General features: G+C 42.0%; 1 protein-coding gene across 2 annotated transcripts in view; it reads right to left on the bottom strand.

Annotated features, from left to right (window-relative positions):
• The window catches only part of STARD13 (StAR related lipid transfer domain containing 13), a 286278-nt gene extending 270390 nt beyond the window's left edge, over positions 1–15888 (bottom strand). The window contains exon 1 of one of the 2 annotated variants that reach the window (XM_041416096.1): positions 15507–15888. The gene's annotated coding sequence lies outside the window, so the exon portion shown is untranslated. The remainder of the gene's footprint in view (positions 1–15506) is intronic. The other variant, XM_041416099.1, reaches the window with a different exon arrangement.
• Positions 15889–24737: the final 8849 nt, after the last annotated feature.

Here is a 24737-nt window from a genome sequence, read left to right as displayed (position 1 = left end):
TCTGTGTCTATTTTATAGAAGGAATAAAATTCATGAACATTAAATTAAAAAGAAAAAGGAAAATAAAAATTTTTAAAAAGGGATGGAGATGAATTAGACAGCAGCAAAGGTCCTACTAGGGATGAGATCACAGATTTCTTACTGTGATGTTATTTACATCCATGCAATAGGTTTAAGTAGTAAAAAAATCTCCTTATAAACATATTTGTAGGGGAAGTTTCCCCTCCTTGTGGCATTATATGGTGACTCTATAATGAATACATATATATATATATATATATAATTTACATAGGCTGAAGTGTGTTATGAAGAAAGGAATTAGACAGACAGAGCAAATTGTAGAGCACACAACTGGGAAAGATGCAGGTGGGCTAGGAAGGCTGGACCCTCTCTGGTTCTGAGAGGAAAAGAGGAATTCCTGTCTCTTTCAAACACTCCTTGATGTATTTGGGATGCAGGTCTTCACTGTGTGCTCGAGCTATGCTGAAGATTAATTGGGAAGGTAGAAAATGTTTGCCTGGTGCCACCTGCCACAGTCACAGGGTTATTATTAAGTGGATGGAGGATATATTGGCTGGAGTGAGCACTTTCTGTCATGAAAGCTCCAAAAGTTGGCTCAGATGTTTCAAGACAGACTATCTGCCTGGAGCTATAAGTTGTGCCATTCTCTGTCAAGCTTCTCATCACAAAAGCTCAATGAAGGACAGGTTGCCCTCCACGTGACTTTGGCAGCAGTGTTGTTGGTGTGGTAATGTTTCCATTGCCCTTGGATGCAAGACACAATTTCCAGGTTCTTTAGGAGCAGCATCTTCTGCTGTTTCTAGCAGGCTTTGGCGTCTAGCCAGCTCCAGTCTCCTGTAAGCCCCCACTAGAGCCCCTCAATTTACTACCTACTTGTCACCCTAATGCCATCTCAGTGTCTGCTGACTCTTGACTGCTGCACTGGTGCTCCTATGAGCAGTGTGAGACAGGGCACCTCTCAGTGGTTTTACTTCCTTGTTTTCCTAAAGGGCATAACCAAGTTTTTTCGTAAGCACAGCCTGGCTTTCTCCTCTTTGAAAATCTTCAGACCAAGCCTGCATCCCATTTTTCTTCTCTACATAGTTTTGCACTTACAGGAGTATTAGCTCTACAATATTTTCAAAGCATTGTTCAATGTAATATTCATATAAATCCCAGACTGATGCTAGTCCACACACCCATCTTTGAGATTAAGCTCTGTGAACTGCATTTTTATATGTAGAGAACAGCTCTGGTCATAATGCCAAGTGCAATAACAATTACAAAAGGAGGAAAAATGTTACCCTCCAATTATCCCGTAAGTACTGCAGAAACAAAGCAAGGGCAATGTTTGGGTAGAGCCAAAAGTGAGATCTAAGCCTCATAAGTGGGGATAGGATGCAGCTGTCCCACAGTATGGCTCTGAGCTTTCAGTTTAGTACACTGTCAGTCTTGCACCAAAGATACCTTAGATCTATATACATAAGATTGCAATCATTTTAAGTCACCTGTTTTATTTTGCTCTGAAGAGAGTTGAAGCCATCTGGTCTCACTTTGGAGGTGACAACCAAAAACTGCTGGTAGCGACAGCTATCAGCTCAGTGGTGAAAAAACCACTCTCTTCTCCCAGGGTAACAAGGGACAGGATGTGAGGAAATGGCCTCAAATTGCCCCAGGGGAGATTTAGATTGGATATGAGGGAAAAAAATCTTCACTAAAAGCATGGTCAAGCACTGGAACAGGCTGCCCAGGGAAGTGGTGGAGTCATCATCCCTGCAAGGCTCCAAAAATATGTAGATGTGGCACTTGGGGATGCGATTTAGTGGCAAATACAGTGGTGCTGGATTAACGGTTGGATACTGGATTAAACATGGAAGCTGGATTAACATGGGAGCTGGATTAACAGCCCTGGAGAGGAGGACATGGGGAGGAGTAGTGGATGGCAGCATGTGGACATGGGCAGGCAGGAGCCAGGGAACAGGAATGCTGCTGCTCCCTGCCCTAGTACTTTTCCTCAGGTTACAGTGGGTATTGCATTTCACATCTCCATGTTTCTGTTCATCCTCCCACCTTTTGTTTGTGATCTTTTCAGAGCAGGACCATCTCCTAATACATGTTTTTTCAGTGACTTGCACCGTGAAGCCCTGATCTTGCTTGAGGCCTCTAGTCATGACTTTAATACAAATGATAAATCATCATCATAAAACAGGACTGCACGAATCCATAACTGCTGTCATAACTCAGGGATGAAGTGTCAGCAGCTCACAGACATGTGACAAGGTCAGGGAGACCATGAAAGGCCAGAAGAAGTGAATGTTCACAGAAAAGAGGAGGTGTTGAATGAAATATTTCTAGTATGTGTCAGTGTTATATCTGTGTCAGTTCAGAGCTGATTTCCTTTATCGATGTCACATCCTGACAGCAACGTGGCCAGGAAAAGGACTGAGCCACACATCACAGGCACTCACCAAGAAGCAGCTGCATGAAAACGTGCACACACAGTCAATGGGTGCTTCCCATCCTCAGGCTGCTCTGAGAGCACCAAGATGGCAACCAGTCTTCAGCAAAACCATTTCTTTGTCCTTTTAGTGATGCCTAGAGACACTTACTCCTGTCTCCTCTCTTTTTTTCCTTCTGTCCCACAAAGGAAAGCTATGTGGGTATGTCACACAGAGGATTCTGATAGTTCTGGAGACTCCCTTTCACCTGTGAGTCAGCTCAGACATACACAAGGATCACTGGCCAGGGAACTGCTTTCCCAGGCAGCCTCTAGGCCCAAGACTAAATTCCCTGACAGACCCCATCCTATGCTTCAATCTGTACAAGTCAACAAAGTGCTTTGCAAAAGCTGTCATCACTCTCTAGGGTTACACATTTTTTCAGTGTCCCCTAACCTGTAGAGGCAAGGAGTTTGGGAGACCCAGAGCATAACAGGAAAGATTTGCTGCAGGAATGTGAGGAGATGATGGTGAAAACCCCAGCAGTTCTGTCCATTCATAGCAAATCAAATAAGCATAGAAATACCTTTAAGCCATTTTATCTGGCAAGAAGACATGATGCCTTTTCAGCCAAAGTGTGATGCTTAGAGAAAAAGTAGCTTCAGTGAGCTGAATAGCAGGTGAAAAAGAAGCATGAGAGGAGAGTCAAGATGTATTTATGGAAAAATATTTTGTCCCTGATAAACTGAAGGATTTATACTATTCCTTCCTGTAGCTTCACAACTTCCAGGCAACAATTCCCAGTCTTCCTCCTTATTCTTGAGATTAGAACTTTCAAAATATTTTTAAGTGTTACAAAATAAATGTAGTCTTTCCCTGCTGTAGGCTGCTGAAGGCTATGCTGTCTGTCACATTGGTTTAATGGCTTACACAACCAGGAAAAATCCATCTTGTTCCCAGTTATGATGGCACTGTAGGGAGCTTCTCTGGTGGCTCCTGTTTGCCAGATGACATCGTTTGTAGACAGACAATTACAATAAAATGTTTGGGTTTTTTTCCAGAATTTATCATTGTTAAATTTTACATTGGGTATTGAGTACTCTAAATGAAAGCAGGTTCATTATTCAATATTGCCAAAATCAGGCAGGCTATTATTGCAAGAAAGAAATCACTCCCAGATTCAGGTCCTGGTGTATCTGCAACACCAGAACAGCTCTCCCTCCATCTTGGTGGAGTAAATTTCCATAATTGGGATGAAAATTGGGCCAAATAGCTTTGGCACAGATGACACGGTAAATTAGATGAACACAGAGAATTAAAACAATGAAGCAGGAAGGAGAAAAGCAGGAAGAGTTGAGAAGTGACATCAAATAAAGAGATGTGAAACAGATGTGCTTGAACCTGAGCAAGGATATGCTTTGGGATAAAAGAAACAGACAACAGTGCATGAGACAGTTTTCCCTGGAGAGCTACCTAGAAGTAAAGTGCTTTAAAGAAGAACTTGAAATCAGAGAATATGTCATAGTCAGTATGATAACACATGAATTAGGCACTAAGAGAGATCAGCACAGAAAGTGATCCAGAGCAAAAGGAGAAAAGTGTTCAAGAAATTGGAAGTCCAGACAGAAAGCAGAAGCTTTGAGAATGTACAGGAACCAGACTTGGGAAAGCTAGACACTACCTGAATGCAAAAAGCACATTAGTCTTCACAAAAAAAAGTAATTACAGTAATTTGGACTGTACTTCAGTATGATGTAAATGGGCTACTGACTTGCTCAGCATTTGAGGCACTGCCACTAAAACATTGTTAGGACATTCTTGTTCTTCATTTTACTGCTGTGACAACGCAACAGCCCATGAAGCACCACCACGAGGATGCTCTCTCTAGGCTGCCAATGCTTTTATCTTGCTCTGGTTAAGGTCAGATCCTGGCAATGTTAGGCCATCCTCTTTGTACTGTTCAGGAACCCTCTGAAGCACCTCATTTAAATCCAAATACAAAACACAGCTCTTCGCATCCTAGTTTCAGGAGATGAAATTGCCCTCTTTGTACTGTTCAGGAACCCTCTGAAGCACCTCATTTAAATCCATACAAAACACAGCTCTTCACATCCTAGTTTCAGGAGATGAAATTGTCATCCTCTCTTATCCTCCTCATGGACACAAACTTGTGCTCCTCCCTGCTCTGAGCTCATTTTTTCTATCAAAACTTACAGCTACGAGATTGACTATTCCTTACTTTTCCCAGTTAACAGCAGCAGATTCAAATTCCAGACTAACACCTGCCTCTCTGGTTTCCTTTTCCTCATATTTAAGGTTAACACAATGAACTTTAAACAAACCTTTTATATATTTAGATTATTTATATATTTAAAATTTTAACTTTTAACATAGCTAACATAGTAACAATCTTCAAAACAACGTCTTCAAAACCAACTTCTTTAGTACCCTGCAACTCCTCCTCATCTGACCGTGGTTAAATGAATGTGCACTTTTATTCATCTTTCTTCTTTCTACTTCATATTTCTACTTCTACTTGTTGTTTTGGTTTGGTTTTGGTTTTGGTTTGATTTGGTTTGGTTTGGTTTTTTTTGGTTGTCATCATATCTCCCCAGCTCTCAAGTGAGTTTGGAGCAAAGTGGGGACAGTGAAGCCACCTGTCTGTCCGGTCACTGTGCTGCAAAGTCCTCCTACCATAGAAAGCCTTCACTAGGGGCTGGGATAGGAACTATTTCCTCTCATTACCATCATCTCCAGGAAGGCTAGGAGACATCTGTTGAATCTGTGTAATAGGCCTGACTTTCATTTACCCTTTGTCTTTCCAGCTGTAGAGACCCACCCTGATGTCTCATTAACAAAGTAAAAATAATGACACTGTTTTGTTTTCCCACCTCCAGGCAGCTGCAGAACCTTCCCTAACCAACTGTAAGCCAAGTCTCTTGTCCCTGGAGTCCTAATGCTTGAGAAACCCACTAAACAGTCGTAGTTTGCAGTTTGTTTCCCTTGTGCTCTCTGCCTTTCAGCTGGCTTCATCTGGGATGAGCAATGGAGGGAGATGATATGGTGTGGGGGAAATGATGCACACTGAACTCATGGCAAAGGAATGCAAAGAACAGAATGTCAGAGGAACAAACTAGATACTAGGTAATTTTATTCCTCAGCTGTACAAATTGATATTTTAAATGATGACTACTCATTTTAAATGATGAGTTGCCCTGCCTTTTGTGGATCTCAGTGTTTCTCTTTCTTTATTGCAATGGCCTACAAGCCTTGGGGTCCTCAAAGCCTCCAAGGAAAGAATTCTTTTCTTGGCTATCTTGGCTTTACAAGTTGTAGACAGTGACAGCCCTGGAGCTGTTGGATGACTAACGTAGCTGGCAAAGGCTGGACTCCTTAACTAACTCAGCCACAGACAACGCACGTGCAGAAAAGATGTGGGATTTATAAATGGGTGCAGCTCTACGAGGAGAACCAGGTACATGGTCACTAACATTTTTGAATGCTTTCTAGCCCCGACAAATTTCTGGACTTTCCCATAGTCGTTCTGCTCCCATAGTGTCTCGGAGATAAGACATGGAGCTGGCCAGAGCACAGAGAATAATACTCCCCCAGGTCACAGAAAGATTTCTTGAGGCTACCTCCAGCACACAACCTCATGGAAAATGGAGGAGAGGGACTGGGAGTTAATCACTCCCACTTACACCAGGGCTGCATCCTCACTAGCAGATGTGGCCTTATTTCCACCATTTTCTTGGCAGTTTGGAGGTTTATCATCAGATAGGATTGCATGCCAGATCAAGGATGGGTGCTGCAGCTCAGGAAGCACAGCAAGAGGAGTTCCTCATCCCTGCTCCAGCTGAGGTTGGGGCAGAGTATCCCTAAACTGTCACACACACAGGGACATGACCTTAAAATAACAATTTTTCAAACATTTTTTAGGAACACAGATTGCTGACAGAGAATTTGAGGCAGCTTAAATCTTAGGCGAGGACAAAAATTCTGTGAAGCTAGCTTCAAAAAGGATTTAGTTTGACCATATCTTTAACCTGGGGATTGATTAAAAGAAGAGAAGCTTCAGTGACTAATTTCTACAGGGTCTGAAATAAAAGTTTATTAAACACAAAACCCAAACAGCTGCAGAATCTGACAGAGACATTGTTCTCCCTAAGCATTTGGTAATAGAGTATTTCAGATGATTGAATAGCTAATAAAGTCAGAGTCTTTGCTAAGTAGATGGATACCAGCAAGATTGCAAAGGTAATTATAGATTTCTATCAAAAATTTCTTGACTCAAAATATTCATTCTCAGACTGAAGCTAATACACAGATCTCAGTTACAGAAAAAAATATTTTAGCCGCTATTTAAAAGGTTTCCAATTTGCTCTACCGTAGTGGCTTTCCAATTACAACCAATTTCAAGGTGTAAGTTTTCAGATGAGTATTCCTTTTTTCAAGGTAAATCCTCACCAGTTGTCACATAAAACTAGCTTTCCCATTACTCATGTTCTTATGCATTTTGGCAGTACAGGGATGCTTATTTCCTTTGCTCTTTATCAGGCATTAGGCATTACTTGGGATATCTGTCCCTCTATAAAGTTATAAAGTGATGAGAAAGGGTCAGAGGAGCAAAAAACAGTGCTAGGGATGCTTGCAAAAAACCCACAGGAGAGTCCTTCATGCACAAAATTATTAATTTTCTTCTTTGTTGCTATTTCAGTCTGTCTTTTTTTTCCATTGATCTTTCAGATCCTTTACTCATTCTCTGTGAGGGCCACTAGAAAACCAGAGTATGTTTTAAAATCTTGCATACTCAGCTATGGCAGCTAATTCACAGGCTGCAGAAAAAAATTCTTTACATCTGTAACTTATCCCATTATCAGGGAGGAGCATGCAGCAGAGCTTGTACTCACACTCAAGCTAGTTTAACTCTGATTATTTTTGCCTAGTTGATAAAAATGCAATGGATACTCATTTCCATTTAGTTGAGCCAACCCACATCATACAGCACTGCCCATGTCTGCTTTGCTTTGCATTTCTTTGTGTCACCCCCTTTGCAGGCTTTATTAACCCCATGCCCTGCCTTAACACACTTCATTTTCCTCTTTGAAACCCTGTCTTGAGCACTCACTGCTGTTGTAAAAACTGTGAGAAATGAAATGGCAATGGCTCAAGTGTAGAACAATTGAAAATATTTTAAATATATACAAAGAAAATATATTGTTGCATTCTTCTTCTACTATTTGGGTAGTGCTGCATTTCTCAAAGAAAGCATTTCCAAGAAGCAGAGTTTCTGGGCACATGTGTGTGGCACCTGGGCTGGAGGAAGAGCACTGGAGACCAGTCAGCTCCCATTGTGAATGTGGCTACCTCTCCCACTTGTGGCTCCAGCATCACCATCCCTGGGGAAAAGGACAGCCCCTGCTCACCTATAAAATGCAGCAAGGATGTGACAGTGACTACAGCAGTGTGGGCAGCTTAACCTGCTCAGATGTTGCTGAGCAATGCCCACACAGATTTCATGTCCACACATCAGGATGCTAGATGTGAGCTCTAACCTCTAGGAAGACCTGCTAGGATCGAAGAGAACTGCTGGTGGGCTCTATCATGCTGATGAACTGCAAAAATATCAAAACCATAAGCAGGACTGACTTTACCTTTCCCTCATGCACAGGAAGATCAGTCTCACAGGCTAAATGTTTGCTTACATTTTCGAGGCACTTTCCCTTCATGTTGTGCTTGTATCTAGGGTTTTGTTCCCATTTCTAGCAAAATCTGAGCCTAATAAAAAATCTTGTAACCTTCATTTATTGCAGTGGCCATCAGCTAGCTAGATCTTTTATTTCTATTGACAGTGGCAATAAAAAATTGGTGACAAAAATGACTATTGTGGCTGTAACTGCAGGGTTATTTATAAACAGCTAGATGCAGAAGAAATGCAATTTAAATTTCATTGTGAGCAATATTCAGTTCTAGAGCTCTCTGATGTACAATTCATAGCTGCTTAAATTGTAGTCATTACTCTCATACTACAATACTCTTTGTCATAACAAAGGGAAATTACTTTTCTGTCAATTATTTCTGCAAGATTAGTTAATTTGCACTTGCAAAGGGTTTGGAGCAGCATCTCAGTTCCATGGAGATGTTTCTCAAAAGCATTTGGCAATTAAAGTTTGGGGGAAAAGGTAAATGGAAGTCACCTTCAAAAGGTAAAGAAAAGGACAGTGCATGCACCCCAAGGTGTCATACGCCAGTGAAGAGCAGCAATGAAGAGCAGACCTATCACTGACACACTGCCAGCCTCAGTGCTGCAGAAACCTGTACTGAGGACCTGCAAGAGGAGTGCTCCTCTCTGCAAGAGGAATGCTCCTCTCTGTTTCGGTACTGAGTAGCCACTGAAATAACTGGCAGCATTTGGAATCACTGCCCTGACTACACGTGAGCTGTGCATGCAATTATCTGTGTAAAACATCCTTCTCTCTGGCGTCTCCTTCTGCTGCTATCTGTGTGTTTGCTTAATCCATGAATGGAGAATGGAGACAAGAGCCAAAAACATGAGGAGGAATGTTATTTTTACTTACTTGCTTGGAAATTCTGTGTGAGCTTTAGCACACCTGGCTTGGATACCCACCTGAGGCACCACAGCTCCTGACCCTAGCAGCATAATTTAAGGTGTTGAAGTTTTAATGCCTGAATTCCTTGGAGGGGTGATGGAGGACTGTGTGCAACATTGCCTGAGAGACAACACAGTGTTCTTCCACTACTCTTGAAAAACTGCTTCAGGAAGGTTCTCTCCTTCTTTTTCCTTCATGTGTCTCCACACGTAGGTGTGGCACTTAGGGATGTGGTTTAGTGGTGGTTTTGACATTGCTAGATTAAGGCTGGACTCAATGACCTCAGACCTTTTCCAAACTTTTCCACTAATTCTATGATTCTATTAATGAGTTCTGGAGCATCACCTGAGATCCTTCTTGCTAAGATCAGGGGTGTTGTGGGCAGGAGGTGTGGCTGTGCTTTCTGCAGCCTGTGAGATGCTCTCCGGGGTGAGGGTGCTGGCTGTGGGCCTGGCACGACAGGGTGCTGTCGCTCCCCAGCCTGCAGGGATTAACACCCACACAGAGAGAGCAAACAGGACCCAACAGAGACAGCAAATCTTTTCTTTCTTCCATGAAAATAGTGGAAAGGCCTTTGGAAAATGGGGCATTCAAGAGAGGCCTCAGATTTAGCATGAAGAGTGGGTGGGGTTTTTATACCCTACCTCTTCCCTGCAGCCAGGCAGGGTTGCTTAAATCACCTCAAAGTTGAGGTCAAAGGTATTTTTTTTGTAAGTGGAGCAGAATAAGTGGAGTGCAGACACACTGTGTAGCTGTACTGTCATGCACTGCGTGCAGCTGGCACAGCACAGCTTCACCTCTAGGTATTATTGCAATTAAAATGATGAAATAGCAACAGCACAGGCATCCTCGACAATGATGTTTGTGTTTAGGCATGTCAGACTGTGCTGATACTGATATCCCAATCCTATATTGGCATCACAGCTCTCACAGAGTTTTGCAATGTCTTCAATCCTAACCCCTACCAAATTCCAACAAATACAGTCACAGCCCTCCTTCCTGATACTGCTCTCTTGATACAACAAGAGGCAGAGCATCCTTATCTTTCTTCCCCAGCCTGAGCTGCCTGCAGGTGCTGTTGCTGTGCTTTGGCACAGAACATTTCAAAGGCAGAAATTACACAGGAGGGAGTTCTCCGCAGAGTTTACAGAATGTTTCAGGGCACCTTAATCATATGTTATTTCTGTTCCCATTAGGTTAATGAATTTGCAGCACTGCTCAGCCCAAAACTAGACTCTGCTCCAGTCATCCATAAAAACTTTAGAAAGTCTTTAAAAATCATGAGTGTTTTGTTGCCTTTAATTATATTTCATTTCAGTTGCCTGGATTTTCTTTTGACACACACGTTCTTGGTTTATATCAAGGCTATGATCCTACCTTGCACAAAAGATAAATTCACATTTGTTGCCAAGAATTAGAAGTTAGTGGGGCTAAATTCTGCAGGTTAATAAGGATAGGTATGAGGACATGAGCACAAGTATAAGGATATAAGAGTGTAAAGATATATACCAGGGTATAAAGATACAGATTGCAGTTTTCAAACTTTCAGCTTGAGAAAATGACAGACAATATCCAAAATTACTTTCCTCTATTTTTCTTTGGCTAAACTCCAAAATATTAGAGTCAGTCCCATTTGTTTTTTCACAACCACTTCTTCAAATGCCCCCTCTTTAAAATATACATAATTTATCTATTTGTGTCACTACAATAACATGCCAACTCTTAGCTTTTTATTCACAGAGGGACAGAGAGAAACCACATCAATTTCTGGTTCTATATGATACGAAAACTGTTGTAAAAGGAAGGGTTTTTTATGATGTCTAGATATGCCACTCAGACTCCTGTAATTTCAGGACACGATGCAGTGGCACTAAAGCATCTGGGGTTTGAATGTTGAAAAAGCCAGTTGTGGCTATAAAGGTTTTGTGATCAGCACTGTTTGGGATCCCTCTAATTTTTCTGGATAGACCTAGAGAGCTTGTGGTCTGGGTTGTTCAGTGGTGCACCTCCCTCCAGCCCTGCACATTCCTTTTACATGTGTGATCCCAAAAGCTGCCCCTACCTTTGACATATGAATACAGTTGGCTTTTTTTTTTTTTCCTGAGAACATAAAACCAACAATTTAATTAAGGTAATTTAATTTGTCTTCAAAACAATGCATAATGCATTCATTAAAGTAACTTAATTTGTCTTCAAAACAGAGTATTATTCATTTACCCTAAGGCATGAAACACATAGCACAAAGGGCAAAAAACATCAGAGGTACATGATTCTTACTCATACCCTCATCTTTCCCCTTGGCAGCTTTTGTGCTTTCTCATTTTCAGCTTCAAGGAGCATTTGTGTGGTATTAGCATCAGTCTGTTTTTACAGCACTTTCCTCTGCCCTTAACTCCCTTCCTTTCTCACATTGCTTCTGGACAGCTTCTCTCAGGTGACTCAAAGGCCCCAGTTTTGCAAACCTTTTATGAGAGTATAGTGTGATACTTGTCAGTCCTGAAAAAACAGAGATATTAGCAGTGTTGTGACCAAGAGGTTATTTTTTAGGTCCACAGACCTCCTTGATTTTGTGGACTCTTTTGCATGTGCTCAGTTTCTCTCCACCTGCTTGATCATTTTCATAACCCCTGTTGACTAACTGCACAGTAAATATCCTCATCGAACAAAAGCACATGTGGAAGTAGAATATTAATTTAAAAAAAAAATGCACATTTTTCTAGTTTCCTAGTGGAACTAGTTGTTCCAAAATAACAGCCTGTGATACATGCCTATTATCATCAAAGAAATTATACAGAATACTAAACAGTTCTAAAAGGTAAGGTTTTATAAAACTTGAAAGTTTTGATAATTAAAAAAAAATTAATAAAAATTTTGTATTTAGGCTGCATACATCATATGAGTATTTTGTAAGGTAAACTTTGTTCCCATACAGGCAGAACTTAGTAAGATTTTTTAATTAATAGAATGCTGTTGAGAATATGCCCACATAGCACAAAAATATCTGATATGTAATGATAAAAAGTACTTAAAAAGAAACTATGTTAGCTACAGTTCATCTGAGTCTTAGCTTCATCTAATCCCCACTTCAGTGGTAGATATGAACACACTTCATTCTAGGAACTTGGGAAACAGCAGAGAAGAACAGGCCTGTTGGCTTCACTGGTGTGTTTATTTCTTGGTGATACTGAATGTTTAGAGACGTGTGTGTTCCTGGAAGTTCTCACAGCAGGTAGCATTTGTAATGAACTCCTTAAAATCTGAACATACCATGTTCTTGTTTGCCCTTCAGAGTAACTAGGAAACCAGCCTCACCCCAGAGGTGTCTCTCCCCTTCAGACCTTTTTGTAGCTTTGGCATTTCTAACTAGCCGAGATGAATTGCTATTGGTAAAAATATAGCAGAATTCAGTTCTTTAGCTGCAGCAATTGAGGTATAAACTGGATATTTCTGACCAGCAGTATCAGTCAGAGCTGGCTCTCCCACTTGAAACAAGGCCAGCTAATGCCTCTGGGATGAATCTCAGGGGATAGGACAGAGCCTGCAGAGAACCACACAAAACCTCTCCTCTCTGTAGCGCAGGAGCTCTGGACTGTCCTAGCGTGCAGAACAGGGAAATCAAAACTGTTGCAAGGAAGCCCCACCTAAAATACAAAATAACCACATTAGTCTCTCCACGACAAAGACCTGGGAGTTATTTTGCTGGGTAGGTGGCCATGGGAACAGTGTGGTTATCATCACACAACAGAGACGGAAACCAGAACTTTCTCCAGGAATGGGGAAGCAGCCTCCCGGAGTATCACAGGGAGCAGCACTTTCACAGCGAGAAGCCAAGCTTCCTAAAACAACATCACTGCTACAGAACACCACAAACATAAAAATTATCAAGGAAAACCTAAGATCTTTCTGAGTAGGAGGAGAGAAAATAAAAAGTGGCACACACATTTGCTTTCTTGAGATGGATGTCAAAAGTTAGATGAGGCATGGAGGCACAGAGCTGGATTTAGCTTCAACATTGCATAGACTGGAGACACAAAGCTGAAGTTTGTGGAATAAAAGTGAGATTGCTCTGTTTAATCTTTGCTTTTGGAAGAAGCTGGAGGTGAAAGCACAACTGGGAGCTGGCAGGACAATCCTTCTGCTAGCAACATGCACAACTGCAGTAACTCTTCGTTCATCTCCTTGGCCAGCCTGGCAGGGGTGGCAGCTGCCTGTATTGAGCCACATTCCAACTCTGGTCACACTGGAATGAATCCAGGGTCATGTCATTGACTTCAATGAAGTTATTCTCTATTCATGCTTGCTAGCTGAGAATCTGGCCCATTCTATCTAGGCAGCAATATCCAAGAGAGAAAATACTGCCAAATTAAGGGAACAAGAAGAACCAAACTATGTGACATGAAGAGGAAACATTTTACATTATAAGGATTATGGAGGCCCTTTAGTTTAAGGACTTTATCAGCATTTAAAGGACAGTTGGCTGAAATGCATTTCTATATATGCCTAAATTTTCTTTTAAGCCTCATTTGCTGTTTATAAAGTGAAAAAAAGTGAAAAAGTATTGATTTTCACATTATTGAAATAAAAATGCTGCAGTCTGTTCAACACAGAACACTAATTCATTATACATTTATGAGCAGGACTCTTCCCTTTAGGATTTCCTCCACATCAATTAAGAAGGCCTCTCTGGCCAAGATATGTTGAGTTTCATGATTTTCTCTCTCACTTTTCTGTTGGTGCCAAATTCAGTTTTGGGAAAAATGCCATGTTTTACTCTGCTGGATAAACCCAGGTTATCCCTGCTGTAGTGACCAACAAAAGATAGAGAAAAGGAATCAAGGTAAGGAAAATGTATCATCACTGTACTATTTCCAATAAATTCAGATTAATTCTTGGCAGGACTTGATGATACACTATATCTGACTTTAGAGAAGCCAGTGGTGTAACAAAAACTCTGCAACCAATGATATAAGAGCAGCAAAAAGTTATAGGTTTACTCCAGCAGTTTATTTGTTAAAGAAATACTGACATTTACTTTTTAGCAGGCACTGAATTGCCCCACTGCTTGTTATACTAAGTTGGTATCATCCCATGCTATGTGCTCTGACTAATGCAGCAGAAATGCACTTGTATGCCCACACCTCATCTGGATGCTGTTTGTGTTGCTGCATGATCTGGAGGCACCCAGACGGAGAATGAGTGGTGATGGATCCACCAGAGATGGGGATTCTGCTATACCTACTTAGCAGTAACATGCCACTTAGGCACAATTTTCACTTAACCTTTGGATTTCACACAGACTGACCAGAATATAAATTTATAAAGTGATGCAACACCCTGGCCAAGAAAGAGAAACATTAAGAAGAGAAGAGAAGAGAAGAGAAGAGAAGAGAAGAGAAGAGAAGAGAAGAGAAGAGAAGAGAAGAGAAAGATGCCTGCTTACTAAGGAAAATGTATGTTAAATTGAGAAAGGTATTGGATTGTTTTGGGTAGCTAGAAAGAGCTGTGGAACAATCTACAGACAGGATTTAAGACAACTTTTAATATTTTTTTTTTTAAGAGCATATATCTCAGCTTGCACTAACAATGAAGTGAATCAAGAAAAGTCATAGCATATGGCTCTTTTCACACAGGATTGTATATAAAATAATGCCCTAGGATGACAGGGGTCCTGTTAGACCATTCTGGACAGTTCCCGTAAGGAAGTGAAAATATCACAAGCCTGGAGTGGCAAACTGCCTGCTCAGGTTTGGACTCATGGTCTGGGTATCAACCCCTAGAGCTCTCCCACAGAAATTCCTTTCATTATTCCTATGCAAGAAAGAGCAGGTTATTAATGTTTCAGCTACAGAAATCATCCTCCTGTGCTAGTGCAATGTATCTGTTAGAATTAGTTCTGTAAATCTGCATCATAATGGACAATATTCTCTTAAACTAATTTCCTGCAATCATCATTAATTGGCCAGCTTTCTAACACCTGGTACCAACAGATTTTTCATCCAGCAAGTGCAGTGCCACACAATGGTAACAGCAGGTTTTTACCTAATCCCTCTCCACACACAAGCAAACATCAAATGTGCCTGTAACAAAGACACACAGACTGGCCTGACATTTGCTGGAAACTCCCAGGAGATTCTCCCTCAGTACAACTAGTCCTGCTCAAACTGATTTTCCAGTAGAAAAGATGATTCGAAATAATTTCAATCTAGACTAATTGCACTCACTTGAAAAGAACATCCTTCTCTTCCTCAGTGTGCACATATATTAGTCCAGCTGTAAGTGCAGTTAACACTTTGCAAAGTTTATTTCATCTTAGGAGAATTCACAACAACTTACTTGATAATGAAGTTATGCAGATATATATACTTCATGCAAAGTTGCACATACACATACATGCACACACAAAATTTAAAAAAAATTAAAAAGTAGGCATTTAAAACTGCTTTTAAAATCCACTCACAGTTTCGAAGTTCAAGCACAAAACTTCTCGCCATGCATCTGTAGCTCCAAGCTCTCTGTCAAGATAACACAGTCCATCAGATATCCTGGTTTTGTTTCCTTGCATAAAAATATCATCTGTGACAGGCACAGGAGCTGACTTCAAGGACCAGCCCCTTCAGCGGAGCACACCAATCGGGAGACCCGGGAGCACATGTGGAATGCTGCTTGCCTGCACGCCGGTCACGGCCACGGCAGCATCTGCTCTGCGGGACACGGCTGCCAGATGAGCTCGGGTGTCACGGAAACACCGCGCTGGAGGTGCCACGGCCCCGGCGGTGCCCGGGTGTCCCCAGCCCAGCCCTGGGAAGCTTTCAGGGCACCTCAGTGCCGCTGCTCCCGCCGCACCAGCCATGGGGACACCTGAGCCTGAGGCCAGGCGTTGTGCCTTGCCCCTTCCGACGTTATTCTTTCATGTTTTAATAAAAGTAATCTCCTTTATCATTATATTTAATGCCTCTTCACTTTTTGTCTTCGTTGCTATTTAACCCCATTTAAAGTTTTATGTTCCAAACCTTAGCCCTGGAAAACCAAGCCTGTGGAAAATCCTGGGCATTGAAAGCCCCTCATACCAGGGGGGCTGGCAATGCTCCTAACCCTTTGGGTCAGCCTCACCTGGGATTTCCTCTTTCCTGATGCCGCAGGGCTGTCTGCCCACAGGCTCCCCGCTCCTCCTGCCTCTGGCACAGCCGCCCGGCTGTGCTGTGCAAGCTGCCCACAGGCAGCTCTGCTCTGTGCCTGTCAGCCACAGAGGTCATTTTCTTCTTGCATCTGTGGTGACACTTAAACGCACACTGCTTAGAAATGGTATTTAGGGACACAGACCCCCTGCTTCCCTGCTCCCTGAGCACTCAGACCTCATCCAGAAGTGGGCTGAGAGGAGTGCGTGTCTGCTGAGGCGGGCTGGGAGCTGGAACGCAGCGCTCAAAGCCAAAAGTCAGACCATACATAGGTGAGCGTGATGAACTAACATCTGTAGGTCTGTTTTCACTCCTGGAAGGGCAAGTCACAACATGCTGGGAATGGAAACCAGTAAACACACAGTGCCTTTTCCAGCTGGAGTAAGAGACCTGAAGGCCTTCCCCCCTCGCACCTCTCATAACCTCAGTGCTGGCTTTATTAACTCAGATAGCAGCTTTACTTGATCACATAACCTGACTTTTGCATTCAGGGTGCTGGTTAGAGAGGACTGGCTGTAATAAATAAATACTGCTGTCTCTAGTCTGAATAACTTGCTGATTTAATTACATTATTTTTGCTTCTAATTTCTAGTTTAGTAGATTAGTAATTCACTAAAGGGTCATTTTACAATGTTTTCCGATGGTGGATTAACCAGGCTGGTTAAAAACCTAGACAAAGCTCCATTTTCCGCCCTCAGAAGCCACTGGTTTCTCAGAGGAAAAATTCCCACAGAATGTCACTGAGACAGCACAGACTTCGGTCAGTGAAATAAGTTCCCGCCGGATTCAGGGTGGAATTTCCCATTTCCAGAGGCTAAGGCCAGCACACCCCAAGCAGGAAATAACTCTCCGTTAGCAAGAGCCAAGAGCCTTGGTGGAAGTGCTTTCTTTCATCGGCCGCCGGTGGGGCGGGGAGGAGCCAGGAGGGACCGTCTTTGGTGCGCGGAAGGTCTTTTGCAAATCTGCAACAAGGAGCAAACTCGTTTCCAGTTCCCAGGCGGGAACATTTTGTTCAGAGGTTTCCGAGCTGGGAGCAGCTGGGGCAAGGCTGCTGGAGATTTTCCTGCCTGATCCTGATCCTGGTTCCGCACCCAGGGGTGGTTCCGCAGAGGGGTAGAGTTGGGTCAGCCTGCCTGGCTGGGACTGGGGCTGGGACAAACCTTCGCCCTCTTTTGCTGCTGAAGAAGATGCGCTGTCTGGCAGCACTTCGGAGGGGGAGGTGGAGGAAAAAATGTTAAGCCTTGTAAAACGAGTATTTCCACTGTGTCTGAGACCTTGCTGGGGTGATGAGGGGAACCTGAGCAGAAACCTTCCTGTACAGCCAGGGCAGAGCCTGACTTCCCATGAGCTTTCAAATGGTCTTGCTTCACTTTTCATTTTTTTGGTCCTACATGAGGTCAAACCTCCCAAAGAGAGTTTTGCCACATCCAGACCCATGCCCATGTGGCAAGTGGGACAGTGAATCTGTCTGGCACATGGGAGAGCTGCCTGAGCCCTCTGTCTGCGGGTATCTGCTGTGGCTGCAGAGGGGGTGGCACAAGTGGCCCAAATTTGTATTGGACCTGGCAAACTCAGCTTGATGTTTAACGTGCAGCCAAGCCAGGTTTTGAAAGCTAAGCGTGTACACACATAAATGGCTAAGATTTAACAAGCCACCTTACCACAGCAGTGAGAGATAGACAGTCCTGACATCTCTCAGCCTATTTACTTATATTTTCTTCCCAGCAGGATAGGTGTGCCATCTATTAATTCCCAGATATATTGCATCTCACTGAACTGTCCTTTTCCTTTACTTCCAGCATGTATTTTTTTCCTCTCCTTTTAGTCCTGATTATGTCTGACTGTGTCCTACCAAATTTCTATCTTTGGTATTTACAGCTTGCAAATATTCATTGGTTTATTACACTGCCTCTGAGACACCAGTTCACCAAGGTCTATGTATATTTTCCTCATGAATCAGTTCCTCCAGACCCCCTTTTTTTTTTTTTTTTTTTTTTTTTTTTTTTTTTTTTACTGCTCTTTTCTGTAGAGTTTGCAGACTTTGTTTTGTTTTAAAAGAGAGTGGAGGAAAGTTTAATTCTCTTTTCTTTAAAGAAGGGCAATAGCTGGATGAAATTAAACACGTACTAAGGAGCGTTTCAGGCAAACTTGTATTTGAGATGGCCAGTTCTAAACTTCATACCTGTGCCCTCTTATTTTCCACATTTGTTTGGATCACAGCATTTTATGCTGCAAACCTTCACATCCCTTTTGTAAAACACACAAATACAAAATTCACTGTCCTGGGTGAATTCCTTGAATTTGCATGAAGCCCCCTGGACAGGCAGGTACCTGTGTGGGCAAACAGCTGTGTGATTGCAGTCTCTGGATAAGACCTTCAGTGGAACCTAGGAATCCAACCCGCACCATTGACAGAAAGGTGGGGTTTTCTGCAGCCAAAATGCCGAACCCAGGAGGAGCTTCTGCCCTGCCTGGAATACCACTCACAGGTGGCTGCTGGGTCAGTGGTCACTGAGAAGGTCACACTGGTACCTGTCTCTGTCTCTCTATCTCCCCTGCATTACCCCAAGGCCAAAGTGCAAACAGGCATCTGAGTAAAGAGAAATCTGTTGCAACACAGCTGTGTGAGTACAAGTCTCTCCAACCTTTGCCACCAGATGCTGCGTGGTTGCCTTTGGCACAAATTGTACTTTACTCTGCTAAGGATCCCACTGGAATCTCATTATGCTTACTAAGACATAGTGGGAGCTGAAGGAGAAAAAAAATAATCTCTAGGGAGTTTAAGTAAGGTTTGATTATTCATAGGAGCAGCAGGGGAATGGTAAAATTCTTCAGGATTTGTTGTGAGCCTCTGGCATTGCACCAGACTGCTGTTTTCCAACCACTCTCTGTTTTTGGATGCTCTTAAATCCAGACTGTAACTTTAGATTAATGAAATTCTGCATAGATGATGAGGAATCAGAGGACAATTCAGGGTTGCCCTCCATCTGGTGTATTTTGAGTACTTCAAGGAATTTTGACTCCTTACAAATCCTGGAAAAAAAGTTAAATCATGCACCTTTTGTATAATTCTCTCCACCAGGGGCTGTTCCCTGTAGACTCTGTCTGCAATGCAGCAACCAGAGAGAACAAGGTCTGTAATTTTAGTTCAGATATATTTGGGTTTATTTTTACTCACACAAGCTACAGCAAGGCTACAGATGGCACTTCAGCTGCAGGGTTTCCATTAAGGCTGTTTTACTACTCAAAAGCAAACAAAAGCAACGTAAAAAACAACAAGATAAAGGCAACTAAATAAGTGTTTAACAATGATATCTACTTGTCTTTGCAATAGTTTTCATGGTCTTGTGGTTTAGGCCTGTTTATGGTCCTTTTAATTTCATGAAATGCGTGGCATGCTGTCAGTATTTTTTTCAGCTCTTGAAATAACTGATAAGCAATGTTTTATCACAAATCTCATAGCAAGGATTTTTAAATAATACCTGAATTGAATTCAATCCTATCATGTTGCCCTAGAATGATTTCTTAAGAGTGTGAAAATGGGGAAAAACAAATTCCTTTCTAAAATTCTTCTTAACTTACACCAAGAAAAGAAAAGAAAAGAAGGCCTTCCAGCTGGTCTGATTAACAGCTAATATGTCATATAATGATATCAGCATCACAAATATGTTTTATTTTCCCTAGATAATTTTAGTTAGTACCTAGAAGTATCACCCAGGTCAGAAATTAATTTAAAAAAATAAATATAATTAACTGCTGAACTGCATTTCCCTCTCAGAAAGTAAGGTCAAAAGTCTGGTTTAAAAGACTTTTTTCTCCAGTAAAGTTAGCAGTTCTAAGCTTCATAAAATCAGCACTTTGAGGATGAATCCAAATATTCTAGACTGAACTTCTGAGGAAAACTGTTTCTGTGAATCAGCTCAACCAGCTCCCCTCAACAACAGAGCACTCGTAACGGTGATAGCACTGTCCACTTTTCATTAATATGCAGCTATCAGTGTGGTGAGTCACACTATAAAGCATTTAACAACTGTTCTCATAAATATAATACACCATCTGGTAACTGAATCAAAAGTCTGCGTGCCAGTTTTACTTTGGGACAGAAAAGTCTGTTGTAAATTTACACCCATAGTCTCAGGGTGAACAGATATTACAAAAAATCAGCATAGAAACATGTCATCCTACCCAAGTTCCCAAAAGTACAGCTGAGAATGAAAAAAAAATTATTCAGTGGGATATTTTGACATGATACTGTTTGTTCTCATTGCAAGTCAGAATTACAGGACGTGAAATTTTCATTATTCATGTCAAAAGACACCAATCTTTATTTTTTAAAAAATATTCTTAGGGAAGATGTCTGCATTAAGTTTCTTACTAAATTATATTGAAATATAATGTTCTAACATGCCCAAAATACAAAAAAAGTTTTCTTCTGAATTTGCTGCAGTGACATAAAATACTTTGCTTCATAGCAATTCAGTTTGAGATTTCCACTTGGTGACAACATCACCTCATATCACAGGAATGCTGGCTCCTGCCATCATCCCATCACTCAGGCTGGACACTGATTAGGTCACACAAGAAGGCCTGGAAGTCCCCCGATGCAGCTCACTCAATGACAAAGCATGAGAGACTTAACAAGAGGAAGCTTTGGGGCATTATTACTGCATTGGCAAACACTGCACAGTTGGAATTCAAGTTCTATAAAACTCAGATAACTCAGACTGCTGAGGTTTATTGTCCTGACACAGAAGTTAAGGGCATTTTGGTCAGAAAGGGTTTGAATGCTTATAAGATGTATTAATTAGTCTAATGAAATGTACTTGTCAGAACACACTTCTGCTCTATTACCCATACATTTTTCAGTTTCCATTTCTCAGAAATAAACCAATTATTATCTAACCCCTTTCACTGAAGCTGCCTCCAGTCAATTATAGAGTGTGAACTCTAACTGGCTGCACTCCAGAGGTTATAGTGGGAGGGAAGGAACTGTGGAGGTGATGGAGGGACTGAACGTGACTCGAATATCCCATGGGGAGCTGGAGATGAAGATGTATTACAGTGTGTGGGCCCAAAGGAGCAGATATGCAAGAGGTAAACAGGAACAAATCAATATGTAGAGTATAAAAATAAAATCCTACCAAATGATGCATATTTCCTTTTCTCAAGTGAACATTAGAAAAAAACTATTCAGCGTTTCCCTGGGCACAGTTTCAGAACAAGGGATACAAACTCCCAGAGGAGGGAAACCACCTATGTCCCTCTCTGGGGTAACTGTGCCCCTCAAAGACCAAGTGTTGCCTTCTAAATGCAAGCAGAAAACTCTACCATATAAATGTCCCTGTTCCTCCACCCCCACAATGTCAGCTGGCTACAGCACGATCCTGTTTCTGAACACCAGCTTCACAAGGTACTGCACAGACATGCCTAAAAGCCTTCCACACTGCCCATACAGAAATGTTGGCCCTCAGAGGCTGGCACCATCAGCTTTGACCAATCTTGCAAAGCACTGGCAATAGTTTTAGAAAGGAATACTTAAGTATTGAAAACTCTCAACAAACCCTGCAAAGCAATACAAAATTGAAACAACTTCCCTCCAATTGTGACCAACACTCCATTGCTGGTGATAAGATCTTTCAGTAATTATAAAACTGCAGGCAGCAACACTCTTGTGTTTATTTCCTGCACTGTTTTTGATGGTTGTGCCTTTCTGATTCACGAAGGCAGCTATCTACATTCTGGCTTATTTGTGACTGGTGGCTATAGCAGTAAGAATTCATACAATGTCTAAGAGGTCATCATGTGCAACTATGAACAAGAAGGACAACCATTTCATTCTCAGATAATTTTTGCATGGGGTAAATCTCTCAGAAATGGAAGTGGGAGAAGATTCAGAAGAGAAAGATACCCTGTTTTTTCCCAGTCTTATCAAAATAGTTACACTGAAAGCAGAAGTGAGAGAAAGTGACTGGCATGAGATCTACCAAAACAGGGCCCCAACCTGTGTGGGGTACATATTTCAGCACCTCTGAAGAGCTCATACCATTATTATTTATATGCTATGATATACTATTATTCATTATCCCATTTAATGTAGTGTTCCTGTTTCTTAGAGCACCAGCTTATTTGTCTAGCATATACATTCTGGAAATGAATTGTATTTAAAGAAATCACATGAACCAATTTGGTTTATGAAGTTGTGTTTCCATTCATCTCCTCCTTGATCATCTCTGTCTTAAAGCAAATGATTCACAGCAAGTGAGACAGTTCCCTGTCAAGCTTCCACACCAGTTCCGGCACAACAGAACAGCTCTGACCCTTCAATCTCCCACCTAAACTTTCCCAGGGATAGACTTTTGGCTTGGTGCTCAGGTTTCTTGAACTTACAGAGCAAGAGTAGAACTGTGGTCTGGAGTTTCATCTCTGAGTCCTGGGCCACAGCCTGTGTGCTCCCTGAGAAGCAGAGCCCCCAACCATGTATCTTTGTTCTTAGAGCTGAGCTTCTAATGCTGTCAGAATCAAACATAATTCAGAATTCTCGAATCTGTCTGTAACATTAAGATCTCCTTGTTCTATGAGTATAATAAAAACACTGAATGTGCCAGATCAGGCTCAGTTTCACCACCAGTGTGCATATTGTGAGAAACATGTGTCCTTGCCATGCTCTGGGCAGAGCTGAACTACTTTTGCCTTTGATCCAAGCAATAGAAGGGAAAGTGGATGCCTTAGGAGCATGCCAGCCATAGGTTCATGCATTATGCTTGCCAAGATTGTATGGCTTTCTGCTTTTGGCACAAAACTGTGGCATGCTTTTCTCCATTTGGCAAGTGGATGCATCTTGGCAATGGCACATTTCAGGCTTGTGTGTGCTTGCAACGTGCATGGAAAATGTACTGTCCAACACCCTACATGACTCCAGTAGGAATAATAATCCTAATTTTTTTTTTTCAGAGGACATTCTCAGGAACATATCATAAGTTCACAGAAATGTTCATTGCAAGGGACCTCTGGGGTTCACCCTGTAGCTCTATTTCCAGTGCTTGGCAGGTCAGCCATGCTTTTTCTAATTGAGTTTTCAGGACCAGTTCCAAGGATAAAGATTCCACCACCACTCTCATTAGGCTTTCAAACTGCTTTCCAAACTCTGTCCTGAACCTCTCAGAACAGTCAGAGGCCATTGTCTCTTCTGCAACTGGGCATCATCCACTTCCAAGAAATCCTTGATTCTGTAGTATTTGTAATACCCATTGGCATAGCTGTGGGCTGCTATTTCATTACCTCCTGGTGTCCTTTTCACCCTAGACACCTCAGCATCTCCTTCACCTAATTTAGGCCCAAAGCTGGAGACTGTTCCAGATAGGCCAGTGCCAAGCAGTGGGGATAGTAACAGTCCTTGCTACACTGGCTTTGGTCCCAGCAATGGAGCTGAGGAAGCAGTCTTCTTCCTCTGGGATGGAAGCTCAGGCTGAATCATATTTAACCTGGCAGCTGGGTCCTTAAGTTCTTTTCAGTGGGGCCAGCTTGACTCAGTCAGTTTCCACTCTGTTTTGGTACAGGACTTATTCTGCCACACACACAGGGCTTTGCCCTTTTCCTTGCTGAAGGGAACGTGGAATGACCTCTCAAGGCTCTCAAGGTTCTCAAGATCATGTTGAACTGAAGCACAGGAGTTGAATACCAGCTTTTTTACTTCATCTCCAACTAGTGTATTGTGAAGTTTTCAGTTAGTAATTTAAGAGACAATTTTCAGTATTTAACGTGTAGTGCTAACCAGAGACTACAACTAGAATTATGGAGGCTTCATGCCTCTGTAAAAGTGGCAAAACTGAGATATTTAATCTTAGAAACATAGCATAGTTCAGGTTGGAAGGGACCTTTAAAGGTCATCTAGTCCAACCACCCTGCAATGAGCAGGGACACCTTCAACTAGATCAGGTTGCTCAGAGCTTGATCTATCCTGGCCTTGAATATTTCCAGGAATCCGAAGGATTTGCATTCAAGAAGAGAAACAGAAGAAAGTACATAGAGAAGAAAGTACATGAGGTAGGTTTTGTTGGTATTACACATTCAGGGACAGTCAAGGTCATAGAGTTGTAGAATGATAGGATCATAGAATCATAGAATCATAGAATGGCTTGTGCTGGAAAGGGCCTTAAAGATCATCTAGTTCCACCATCCCTGCCATAGGCAGTCACTAGACCAGGTTGCTCAAAGCCCCATCCAGTATGGCCTTGAACACTCCACCCACAACTTCTCTGGGCAACCTGTTCCAGTGCCTCACCACCCTCATAATGAAGAATTTCTTCCTACCATCTAATCTAAACCTACTCTTTTTCAGTTTGAAGCCATTCCACATCATCCTGTAAGAAATTTCTCTCCATCTTTCTTGTAAGTTCCCTTCAGATGCTGGAAGACCACAATTAAGTCACTCCAAAGCCTTCTGTTTTCCAGGCTGAAAACAGTATCCCAGTTCTCTCAGCCTTTCCTCATAGGAGGGGTGCTCCACTCCCCTA

This window comes from Onychostruthus taczanowskii, unplaced genomic scaffold, assembly GCF_017590055.1.
Source record: "Onychostruthus taczanowskii isolate IOZ18803 unplaced genomic scaffold, ASM1759005v1 scaffold50, whole genome shotgun sequence".
Lineage (NCBI taxonomy): Eukaryota > Metazoa > Chordata > Aves > Passeriformes > Passeridae > Onychostruthus > Onychostruthus taczanowskii.
Note: the sequence above shows the minus strand (reverse complement) of the source record. Positions and strands in the feature narration are given on the sequence as shown.